A 12,848-nucleotide genomic window follows, 5' to 3' on the forward strand; every position below is an offset into this window, starting at 1 on the left:
CTTTTATTTTTTTAATGTATTTTAAAATAATATTTTATTTATTGTGCATAGGATTTTTTAAAATAGTTTTATTCTGTGTGGATTCTTTTTTTAAATTGTCTTAGACTATTTAAAAAAAGATTCTATCCAAAATACAAAATATCAGCTGCAGTTATTTACTTAAGAACTGTGGCAAGAAAGGTGGTATAATTTTAGTGACCAAAGTTGCAATGGCATTGAAAAAAAGTGACTGATGGCCATTTTTCACACTTAGCGACCATTTTCACACTTAGCGACCATTGCAGCATGCTCATGGTCACACGATCAAAATTTTGATGTTTGGCAACAGATTTGTATTTATGATGGTTTCAGTGTCCTGGGGTTATGTAATCGCCTTGTGTGACCTTTTGACAAAGTCAAATGGGGAAACCAGATTCACTTACGTTACTAACTTATCAGCTGCAGTTATTCACTTAAGAACTCTGGCACTAATTTCACCATTTTAATTTGCTCAGTTCTTTGTATTAACATCTACATCTTTCTGGATTGACTTTGAGTGCCTGCCTTCTGGTAAGTGAGCTGGGTTTTTTTCTTTTATTTTTTTAATGTATTTTAAAATAATATTTTAAAATACAAGAAAGGTGGTATAATGGGCTTAGTGACCAAAGTTACAATGGCATTGAAAAAAGTGACTGATGACCATTTTTCACATTTAGTGACCATTTTCACACTTAGCGACCATTGCAGCATCCTCATGGTCACGTGATCAAAAAAAATTTTTTTAAAAATATATTTTTATTCTTTTTAAACAAAACAACACATACAAAACAAAGCAAGAGAGGAAAAAAAGAACAACTTTCCTCCATTTCATCAAGCATGTCGTTTGGAGGAACTGATTAAGGATTGTATGATAAAATGGGCTCAGAATGTCAAGGAACCAATAATGCTTGAAACATGGGAAAGAATCTGGGTAAGAAATGTGAAATTTACACAAGCACAAAACTTGAGAGAAAATTTTTATAAGATGTTTTATAGATGGCACCTAGATCCTAAAAAGCTTGCCTCTATGTATCCAAATGTTCAACCTAAATGTTGGAGATGTGGTTCTTGTGATGCTACATATTTTCATATATGGTGGACATGTCGTAATGTTAAGGCATTTTGGATAAAAATATGGTGGATCCTGCAAAACATCTTTAAAAGAAGGATAAAATTTACCCCCCAGCTGTTTTTACTGGGTATATGCATTGATTTTACAGTAGCAGAGACTAATTTGATCCTGTATTTAATAACGGCAGCAAGACTCTTGGTGGCGCAGTATTGGAAGAAGAAAGATTTACCCACAATTCAAGAATGGACTTTGAAAGTTATGAACTTAGCCGAAATGGCCAAAATCTCAGCATATCTCAAAGAACATTCAAACGAGAGATACAAAAGAGACTGGAAAAAGTGGATTGATTACATAAAAAGTAAATATGGGACTAAAAAACTCCAGATAGCTTATGCTTAGTATCAGTAATAATTTAAATTGTTTAAAATTTGGGTAACAGTAAGAAGCTGAGTTCAATGTAGAGATATTTCAGACTGTGATTGTTCAAAAATTATACCACGTATGGTCTTTGGGAAGTCGGGGGGAGGGAAGGGAGGTGGGGATTTAGGGGGAGGGGGGAGGGGGGAAATACAATATGTGTTAAATTCCATGATTGTATTTGTATACTGTGGCTTTTCAATGTTAGTGCGAAAATAGTACAAACCGAATATACTGGAAGGTAATAGATACCGAAGGAAAGAGTCGAGTGAAAGAAGAAGGAGGGTGGAGAGGGTGAGAGAGAGGAGGAGGAGAAGGGAGGGAGGGAATGGAGAGGGAGTGATAGGGTTAGAAAGAAGGGGGGAAGTAGGCGTAGAGGGGTGTGTGAGAAGGAAGAATGAAAGTTGGAGGGGGTTGAAAGAGGGTGTATGGCAGGCCAAGGTGGTATACTGGGTTTGTATTGTAGGGGGCATTTTCTATATAAGTGAGGGCCGTGTTTATTATTCAATGTTATATGCCCTGATCAAGCACAGTGAATATGTGATTGTATAGAATGAAAACATAATAAAATATACATTAAAAAAAAAAAAGCATGTCGTTTGATTACAGGTTTTTGTGCATCAATTCTTAAATTTAGGATTAACATCACTGGTTTACATTAAACATAGCTAAATGTTTCGCTCTCAATGAGCATTATACATTCAGATTACCATTAATATTATTTCATTTGTAACAATCCTTATTTCCTTAAATTCATAATTATCTATCAAATAACAATAAGTCTTTGAACTATTATAGTATCATCTATCTCTAAAGAGAAAAGGCGAAGATTGGGACAAAGAATTCCCATTAGTTTATAATAAAGCATTCATATTTTCAATTAACTATAATGTCTCCAATCATCCAGACTTCCAAGAATGGTTTCCCATTATTAATTATTCGTCCATATAGCAGTTAAGTATTTCAATTCATGTATATATCAGTTATTCCTTACATCATCATTAATCTGTTTGATATACAAAGATCTTTCTAATGTGAAATGGTCATTACATACAATTATACCAAAGTATTCAAATCATCCCACTCTTATACATTAAAAAAACATTACTGTCCTTTATATATCATATAAGTAGTACTCTATATCATAACAGAAAAGATAAAAAAAACAAAAGATAAAAAGTTATTACAACATAAGTAAACAGTTTCATTCCCAGCTTCTTTTTTATCTAACCACTTTATAATATTGCTCATCCTCTTGTTCTCTATTTTCAAATGTAAGCTTACTCATTTCGGCACATTCCATTATTTTCTGGATAGTTTCCTCCTGAGATGGTACTTTCTCGTTTTTCCAATTTTTGGCAAATACGATTCTAGCAGCTATTAAGATATTTACGATCAGATATTTCAAGTCCTTGTTGTATGTTTCTGGTATTATTCCCAATAGAAAGAGTTCCGGTTTTAAATCTATGTGTTTATGTATCATTTTCTCCAATCACATGTGGATTTTAGTCCAATATTTTTTTGCTTTGGTACAAGTCCACCACATGTGGTAGTATGTGCCTGGCATCTGATGACATTTCCAACATTTTTCGGATTTGTTCTTGGACATTCTTGCAATTCTCGATGGGGATAAATGCCACCTGTAAAACCTCTTATACAAATTCTCTTTATATGCATTTCACATTGTCATTTTATAGTTTTGAGTCCACAGTTTTTGCCATTTCTCTAATTCAACCCCATGTCCAAAGTTTTTTCCCCAAGCTAACATAGTTTCTTTGACTTGTTCCTCATGGAGTTTCACCTCTAGTAAGTAGCCATAAAGTTTTTAAATTACCTTTTCATAGGTACCTGCTAAGATTTTATCTAATTCAGTCATTTTATCATAAAACCCCTCCTTTTTTTGATCTTCATTATACCTAGAATGTATTTGCACATATGAATACCAATTAACTTCAATACCTTCTTGTTTCAAGTCTTGTATAGATTTGAGTTCACCCTCTGTATTTAATAGCTCAGCATATCTAACTGTTTGTTCCTTCTTGTATGTTATTGAATATGAAAAAGCTTCAATGGTTGATATCCAGACTGGAATTTTTGAATAGTGTAGCCTCTTAACCTTCTCCCAGTTTAATAACAAAGCCTGTCTTATATGGTGCCTCCTAAATTAACCATGCACTTTAGTTCCCTTATACCATAAAAAAGCATGCCATCCCAACAGCATCCTCATGGTCACGTGGTCAAAATTTTGATGTTTGTCAACAGATTCGTATTTATGATGGTTTCAGTGTCCTGGGATCATGTAAGTTTTGTTGCTCCATATAAAATTTATATTCAAGCCCCCCCCCCCCCGTCAATTATGTCCCTCTTTACCAATCTGAAAATCTGGTCACCTTATCTTCTAAGCATCTGTAAAAATATATGCCTGCAATCGATTGCATTCTTCCTGGGATAAGATCTGAATCCTTCACAAGCCACCCTGCCTCTTCCAGGAATCAGCACATAACTATGCTCTAGCTCAAATACCAGACCAATCCTCACACCTTTTGTGCTGCTAATAAGGGGACAAATGGGCAATTAAGCAAACAGAGAAGGGCAAAGATAACAAAACCAAAACCCTGGCAGGAAGGATGTAAATCTAAATTAGGATATATGATGAAGTTTTGCAATGTATTTAGATTATATGACTAGAGTGATTTAGAGTAATTAGTAAGTTAGGATATATGACTTGAGTTTTACAACTTGTTACATATGACCAGAGTAATTTAGAATAATTAGAATACGAAGAACAAAGACTTTTTTGGGTATAAGAAAGGACACAGTATCATCCAGTGTTGGTGGAACTTTCCTCCCATGTCTCTTGTGCATGGGTTTGGGACTTCTTACCCAGAACTTTAATTTTGATCAGAGAATAGAGTCTGTTTTTCAAGCCCCTGTTTAAGTCTTCATTTTGATTCATTTTTGGCTTAAGCGTATTGCCAAACCTTACATCTTCCTCTGCATGGATCCCCCCCCCATTGGAAATGAGGCAGCTGTCAAAGAGAAGGGAGCGCATACCACGTGGGCTTATCCAACAGCCGAAAAAAGAAAGAAAGAAAGAAAGAAAGAAAGAAAGAAAAAAGAACAAACGAAAGAGAGAGAAAGTGACATAAGAAAGAAAGAAGGAAGAAAGAAAGAAATAGAAAGGAAGGAAGAAAGGAAGGAAAGAGAACATGATCAAAACTGAGCCCAACATTTTGGTTGCTAAGCAAGTGTTGTTAAGTGAGTTTCACAATATTTTCAAATGTGACCACGCCCACCAAGCCACTCCCACTGGGTCACATGATTGCCAAGCCAATCCCACAAAACAGGCCACACCTAGAGAATAGGTTCAAAAAAAATTGAAACCCACCACTGGTGTGGGGTTGTGTGGGAAGAGCAACCCAACTGCATGAACAGGTGTGTGATGGAGGGAGAGCAGTAGCCCCACAGCAGGATCTTGTGTTCAGTTTGGGAAAAGCAGAACAACTGCAGAATCAGGTTTTGGATAGTAGGTAATCCTTTTTGTCTCCACTTACACTCACTAGTCTTGGCTTGCACCTGCTAGAATTGGAACAATGCTCCATCCAATGCCACGTCTGATCATGCAGTTCAGTTGCCGCTCCATCCCACCACATATACAATCCTACAGTTGGGCTCCTGCTTCTTTCCACACTACATATAATACTGCACTTAGGCTGCTGCTCCCCAAACCTCCCATATCACCCGTCAGTTGTGTTCCTATGGCACCTCACCCTATGCCTGATTTTGTAGTTGGGCTGTTGTTCCCCTCCCACAAACTACATAATACTGGACTAGGGCTGCTGCTTCCTCCCACCCTACACCTGATTGTAAGTTCGACTACTGCTCTTCCCCCAACCCCAAATCTGATCGTGTAGTTGGGCTGCTATACCATCCCATCCCACATGTGATCCTTCAGTCGCTGGAGGTGGGGGAAGCAGCAGCACAACTCAGTATTGTGTGTGGAGTGGGGTAGAGCACGAGCGTAACTGAGGGATCATGTTTGAGGTAGAGGAGAAAGTAGCCCAACTGAAGGATCACATGTAGGGTGGGATGGTTCAGCAAGCCAACTACAGACCAGGTGTGGGGTTGGGGGAAGAGCAGTAGTTGAACTTAAAAGGATTACCCACCCTAACCCTAACCCAAAACTTGATTCTCCAACACATACCTAACTCTGCATTTGGACTGCTGCTTCTCTCCCACTGAAGATACAATCCTTCTGTAGGGCTACTGCTTTCCCTCAATCACACACCTGATCATGCAGTTGGGCTGCTGCTCATCCCGCACCACTATTGATTCTGCACTTAGGCTGCTGCTCCCCAAACCTCCCATATCATCCCTCGGTAGTGTTCCTACTGCACCTCACCCTATATAAGTGATTCTGTAGTTGGGCTGTTGTCTCCCCTCCCCCCACAACCTTTACATAATGCTTGATTTGGGCTGCTGTTCCCTTCACCACACAGTTGATCCTATCTTTGGGCTGCTCCCTCCCACCCCATACCTGATTGTAAGTTCAAGTACTGCTCTTCCTCCAACCCCACACCTGGTCATGTAGTTGGGTTGCTGTACCATCCCACCTCACATGTGATCTTTCAGTTGGGGGAGGTGAGGGAAGCAGCAGCCCAACTCAGTATTGTGTGTGGAGTGGGGTAGACCACGAGCGTAACTGAGGGATCACATGTGGGGTAGCGGGAAGCAGGAGCCCAACTGAAGGATCACATGTGGGGTATGATGGTGCAGCAGCCCAACTAAACAATCAAGTGTGGGGTTGGGGGAAGAGCAGTAGTCTAACTTACAATCAGGTGTAGGTTGGGAGGGAGCAGCCCAACTGCATGAACAGGTGTGTAATGGAGGGAGAGCAGTAGCCCCAAAGCAGGATCATGTGTTCAGTGTGGGAAAAGCAGAACAACTGCAGAATCAGGTTTTGGATAGTAAGTAATCCTTTTTGGGGTTTACCACGAGCGTAACTACACGATCAGGTGTGGGGTTGGGGGAAGAGCAATAGTTGAACTTACAATCAGGTGTGGGCTGGGGTGGAGCAGCAACCCAACAGCAGGATCAACTGTGGGGTGAAGGGAACAGCAGCCCAAGTCCAGTGTTCTGTGTGTGTTGGGTGGGGGAACCACAGCCCCACTACAGAATCAGGCATAGGTGAGGTGCGGCAGGAGTACAACTGAGGTATGACGTGGGAGGTTTGGGGAACAGCAGCCCAAGTGCAGTATTATTTGTGGTGTGGCGGAAACAGGCGGAATGGGACTGTTCTCCCACTTTTCGCCGCCCCTTTTTCGTACCCAGGTTTCCACCCCAGCCATTAACCTTTTGCCCCCTCTCTTAGGATCCTAGCTGTTTGTGTTGGTCAATGGGACCCTGCCTCTTTAGTCCCAGGCCCTTCCTCATGGGCGTTTGGGAGAAACACTGTTCACCCTGGGCTTTAGGGCTCAGGAGACAGTTCACTGCCAGCCAATCCAAGGAAAGGAAGGGAGAAAGAAAGAGGGAGGGAGGGAGAAAGTCTGGAGTTTCCTTTCCACAAACAAACAAAGAAACAAACAAAATATCAGTGGGGCACCTTGACTCATAACATTTAAAAATGCTCTCAGATATAAAGGAATGAGGGAAGGAGAACAGCTTCAAAAAATAAAACAAAGCACTCCATCCTATGTCACTGTTTGTTTGTTTGAATCTGATAGCTGCCTTTGGAGAATTTGCTTCAATCTACCGTGTTTCCCTGAAAATAAGACAGGGTCTTATTTTCTTTTTGCACACAAAATAATGGCTTGGGCCTTATTATTAGGGGAGGGTTTATTGTTTTGGGGTTGCCAGGCGGTTGCTCTCTTGCGAGCAGACTACCAAAGAGCTAGGCAGAGCCTCATGGGCGAATGGCTGTGTTGCGCTGTCGCAGCAGCAGAGCACAGCAGTCATGCGCAGCCACCCAGCAAACCCCCTTTCCAGCTGGTCACAGCGCCATTCACTGACCTAGGGGTATTGCCAATCCACATGAGCGCCTGTTCACCACCACCCGGCTCTCGCTGCTTGGCCCCTTCAAAATGGCAGTAAATGGCGCTTTGCCTGGCTGGGTGTGTGTGTGCGAACGGCTGTTCCACTCTCCCTCATGTGCCTGCCAGCCTCACGATGCATGGCCCAGCTCTCTCTGCAGAGCCACGCACCTACGCTCTGGGCGTACACTCTATGGTTGTGGGCCAGCTGCCGGCAGAGCATACAACCATATAGAGTACGCCCAGAGCGGCCACTGTTGCAAGACTTGGTTTGGAAGCCGCCAAAAAAGCCATGTGGTGGCAGTGGCAGTGGCAGCAGCACCCTGGCCCTGCGGAAAGAGCTGGGCCATACATCGTGAGGCTGGCAGGTGCTTGAACGAGAGCGAAACAGCAGCTCGCGCAACCCCCATCAAGCTGTGCAGAGAACCATTTACTGCCATTTTGAAGGTGCCAAACCATGGAAGCTGGGTGGCGGCAATAAGGCACTCTTGCCACTTGGCAATATCCTTAGGTCAGTGAATTGCGCTGTGCCTGGCTGGAAAGGGGGTTTGCCAGGTGGCTGTGCATGAGTGTGGTCGCTTCATGGCTGCTGTCCTGTGCTGCTGTGGCAGTGCAACACAGCCATTCACCCATGAGGCTGTGCCCGGCACTTTGGGAGCCTGCTTGCAAGAAAGCAGCCACCCAACAACCCCCCTCTTCAACTGGGCACAGAGCTGCACATCAGCCCAGCGGTATCCCGAAGGCGCTAAGAAATGGGATCACCTTTGCCTCCCCCCTGGTTTCTGCGGCTTGGCACCTTTGGGATACCGCTAGGTTGGGGAGAGGCGCTCAGCCTGGCTGGAGGTGTGGGGTTGTCCAGGGGGCTTATTTGCAGGGAAGGGCTTATATTTTTGCCCACCAGAAAAATGTGGCATGGCCTTATTATCAGGACATGTCATAATTTTGGGGAAACACAGTAAATGGAATCTGATATTTTGGACTGTTGACTCAAAGTACCTCTTTTTGGATTGCTTGTTTGATTTTTTGAAGCTGTTCTTCTAAATGCATTTTTGAATGCTTATGAGTCAAGGTGCCTCACTAATATTTTGTTTCTTTGTGGAGAAGAAACTTTACATGGAACACTTTCTCCCTTCCTCTCTCTCTCTTTCTCCCTTCCCTTCCTTGGATTGGCTGTAGGTGAACTGTTTCCTGAGCCCTAAAGCCCAAAAGGGTCTGAGGAAGGGCTTGGGCTAAACATTCTGGGTCCCATTGGCCGACACAAACAGCTAGGATCCTAACACCGGAGGCGAGATGGTAGACGTTAATGACCGTGGGCGGAAACCTGAAGCCAAAAAAGGGGCGGCAAAGGCTATGAGAACATTCTCATTCTGGCATGTGGAAGCAGGCAGATGAGCGGGAGCAAGCAGAAACAAGTGGGGTGGTGGGAATCAGGCTGAGATGAACGGGTGCAAGCTGAAATGTATGATATAATTGAGATGAGAAACCAGGAACAGGATAAATCAGGAACATGCTGAGATTGTCCAGAGCAAGGTGGGATGACCAGGAGGAAGCCGACTTGACCAGGCAGGAGAAGGCCGAGGCAGGTGGGAGCATGCCGAGATGGTCCAGAGGAAGATAGACGACCAGGAGTAAGCCAAGATGACCAGGCAGGAACAGACTGGGGCAGGTAGGAGCATGCTGAAGTGGTCCAGAAGAAGATGAGATGACCAGGAGTAAGCAGAGATGACCACGCAGGAGCAGGCCAAGGCAGGTGGGAGCATGCCGAGATGGTCCAGAGCAAAATGAGACAACAAGGAATAAGCCGAATGACCAGGCAGTTAATGGCCGGGGGCAGAAACCTGGGGGTGAAAAAGGGGCAGTAAAGGGTAGGAGGAGGACAGTCCTAGACCTGAAGCAGGAGCCCAACTGCAGGATCCTATATGGGGTCGGATGGAGCAGCAGTCCAACTGCATGATCAGGTGTGGCATTGGGTAGAGGAGCATTCTATTTGAGCAGGTGCAGGCCAAGACTAATTGGTTTAAGTGTAGACTTAAAGAGCAATAGTTGAACTTACAATCAGGTGTGGGCTGGGGCGGAGCAGCAACCCAACAGCAGGATCAACTGTGGGGTGAAGGGAACAGCAGCCCAAGTCCAGTGTTCTGTGTGTGTTGGGTGGGGGAACCACAAACCAACTACAGAATCAGGTATAGGTGAGGTGCAGCAGGACTACAACTGAGGGATGACGTGGGAGGTTTGGGGAGCAGCAGCCCAAGTGCAGTATTATTTGTAGTGTGGCAGAAACAGGTGGAATGGGACCGTTCTCCTCCTACACTTCACCACCCCTTTTTTGTACCCTGGTGTCCGCCCCAGCCATTAACCTCTTGCTTCCTCTGTTAGGATCCTAGCTACTTGTGTCGGCTAATGGGACCCTGCCTCTTTAGTCCCAGGCCCATCCTCATGGATTTTTGGGAGAAACAATGTTCACCCTGGGCTTTTGGGCTCAGGTGGCAGTTGTCCGCCAGCCAATCAGAGGAAGGGAAGGGAGAAAGACAGAGGGATGGATAAAGGGTTCCATGTGGAGTTTCCTCTCTGGGGGTTTGTTTCTCTACCCAGTTGCCTTGGGTCCAAGTTAGAAAATCCTTTGCATTCCACCTGCCAACATACACAATGGCCACAGGAAAGTTAAAATAACGACTTTGTAATTGTCAAAATTCCTCAGACTCCTTCTCTTACTTTTACGCCAAAGCTCTTAATATTATTATTACTTTAGTCATGTAATCTAACTACATTGTAAAACTCAATCATATATCCTAACAAAGAAAGATTCCTTTCCTGCAGTGTTTACCTTTTGATTGGCCTATTAACAGCACAAATTAACAATGAGGATTGTTCTGGAAGCTTGAGTTAGTTGACAATTCCTGGAGGGAATGGGGATGGCATTCCCCCACAACCTTTACATAATGCTTGATTTGGGCTGCTGTTCCCTTCACCACACAGTTGATCCTATCTTTGGGCTGCTCCCTCCCACCCCATACCTGATTGTAAGTTCAAGTACTGCTCTTCCTCCAACCCCACACCTGGTCATGTAGTTGGGTTGCTGCACCATCCCACCTCACATGTGATCTTTCAGTTGGGGGAGGTGAGGGAAGCAGCAGCCCAACTCAGTATTGTGTGTGGAGTGGGGTAGACCACGAGCGTAACTGAGGGATCACATTTGGGGTAGAGGAGGAAGTAGCCCAACTGAAGGATCACATGTGGGGTGGGATGGTGCAGCAGCTCAACTACACAATCAGGTGTGGGGTTAGGGGAAGAGCAATAGTTGAACTTACAATCAGGTGTGGGCTGGGGCGGAGCAGCAGGATCAACTGTGGGGTGAAGGGAACAGCAGCCCAAGTCCAGTATTCTGTGTGTGTTGGGTGGGGGAACCACAAACCAACTACAGAATTAGGCATAGATGAGGGGTGCAGCAGAAGTACAACTGAGGGATGACGTGGGAGGTTTGTGGAGCAGCAGCCCAAGTGCAGTATTATTTGTGGTGTGGCGGAAACAGGCGGAATGGAACTGTTCTCCTCCTACCCTTCGCCACTCCTTTTTTGTACCCAGGTTTCCGCCCCAACCATTAACCTCTTGCTTCCTCTGTTAGGATCCTAGCTGCTTGTGTCGGCCAATGGGACCCTGCCTCTTTAGTCCCAGGCCCTTCCTTATGGATTTTTGGGAGAAACAATGTTCACCCTGGGCTTTTGGGCTCAAGTAACAGTTCTCCACCAGCCAATCAGAGGAACGGAAGGGAAAAAGAGAGAGAGAGGGATGGATAAAGGGTTCCATGTGGAGTTTCCTCTCTGGGGGTTTGTTTCTCCACCCAGTTGCCTTGGCTCCGAGTTAGAAAATCCTTTTTATCCCCCCCTGCCAAAATACACAAAGGCCACAGGAAAGTTAAAATCATGACTTTCTACTTGTCACAATTCCTGAGACTGCTTCTCTTACTTTTACGGCAAAGCTCTTAATATTATAATTACTTTAGTCATATAATCTAATTACATTGAAAAACTCAATCATATATCCTAACAAAGAAAGATTCCTTTCCTGCAGTGTTTATTTTTTGATTGGCCTATTAACAGCACAAAAGGTGTAAGGATTGTTCTGCTAGTTTGAGTTATTGACAATTACTGGAAGGAATGGGAATGGCATTTAAAAGGACCCATAAAATAATGTGAACATTACTATGTCTTTGGAGAAAATATATGGTAAAAATAAGTTAAGAAAAGATTCCAATTTTGCACACTGCCTAATCAGATAAAGGCTGAATCCAAGCTTTTTGTTATTACACATTAAGAGAAGAGTACACCATATTTACTAGCCACAATCTCAGACAATCCAATTACTTGGTAGAATTAAGCAGAGAATGAGAGGACCTGTGATCACAGCTGAGAGCAATGGTAAGATTCTGAATGATAGATCTATTTGTGTCATATCATGTGCCCTTCTCTTGGCACCCTATGCAAGCTTTCTAGTGTCTTTAAACCTGTATAATGTATGATAAAGATGTAACTCAGGGGTGTCAAACTCATGGCTAGCAAGCCATATGTGTTGCATGCTGTCCACATCCCCACCAAATTCAAATTCAAATCTTTATTGTCAGAGTATAACATATGTACAATGAGATTGGCTGAACCTCCCTTCATGCACCCCTCCCCCAACACAATACAACTTACTGTGAAAGACCTGGTTTAGCAAATGGGGGAAAAGTTCTGATACATCACATGATACCACCATGACAATACAAGTTTGACAACCCTGATGGAACAGGACTCATCATTATTGGAAGTGAGAAACACTAGCTATATACTAGCTACATGGACTATCTTAACATTTACACATGGCTTCAGCTTGAAATAAAATAGTTAATATTAATTGCCTGGAATAAATATAACTTATCATCCTCACTCTGCTACAATTATCTCATTGATGTAGAACATTATTTTTGTTTATATCAGAATAACTAAAGAAGGCAGAAGTTAGAAAAAACTTTTTTATTTAAAATGTTAACATTTTTCTTTTGTTATTCATGGCAATGTGCACACACTATACAAAGTATATTTACTTTAAATCATTGTAATTAACTTTCAATTACTGCCTTGCCTAAAAGTGGTAAATGTACTTTGAACTGAACTCAAAACTGGCTTTATGGAGAGCCCACGTAGTGTCAACTTGTAAAGCATTTCCATGACTACTATTGTTAACATAGGAATCGGGAGGAGAATTCTATGCATACCTTTGGCCAGAGTCAGGTCTCATATTCCTACAACTGATCACCTTATAGCAAAATTCTATGC

The sequence above is a fragment of the Thamnophis sirtalis genome, unplaced genomic scaffold (assembly GCF_051295495.1).
Source record: "Thamnophis sirtalis isolate CommonGarterSnake01/CBP01778 unplaced genomic scaffold, rThaSir2_p1.2 scaffold_4, whole genome shotgun sequence".
Taxonomy (NCBI): Eukaryota; Metazoa; Chordata; class Lepidosauria; order Squamata; family Natricidae; genus Thamnophis; species Thamnophis sirtalis.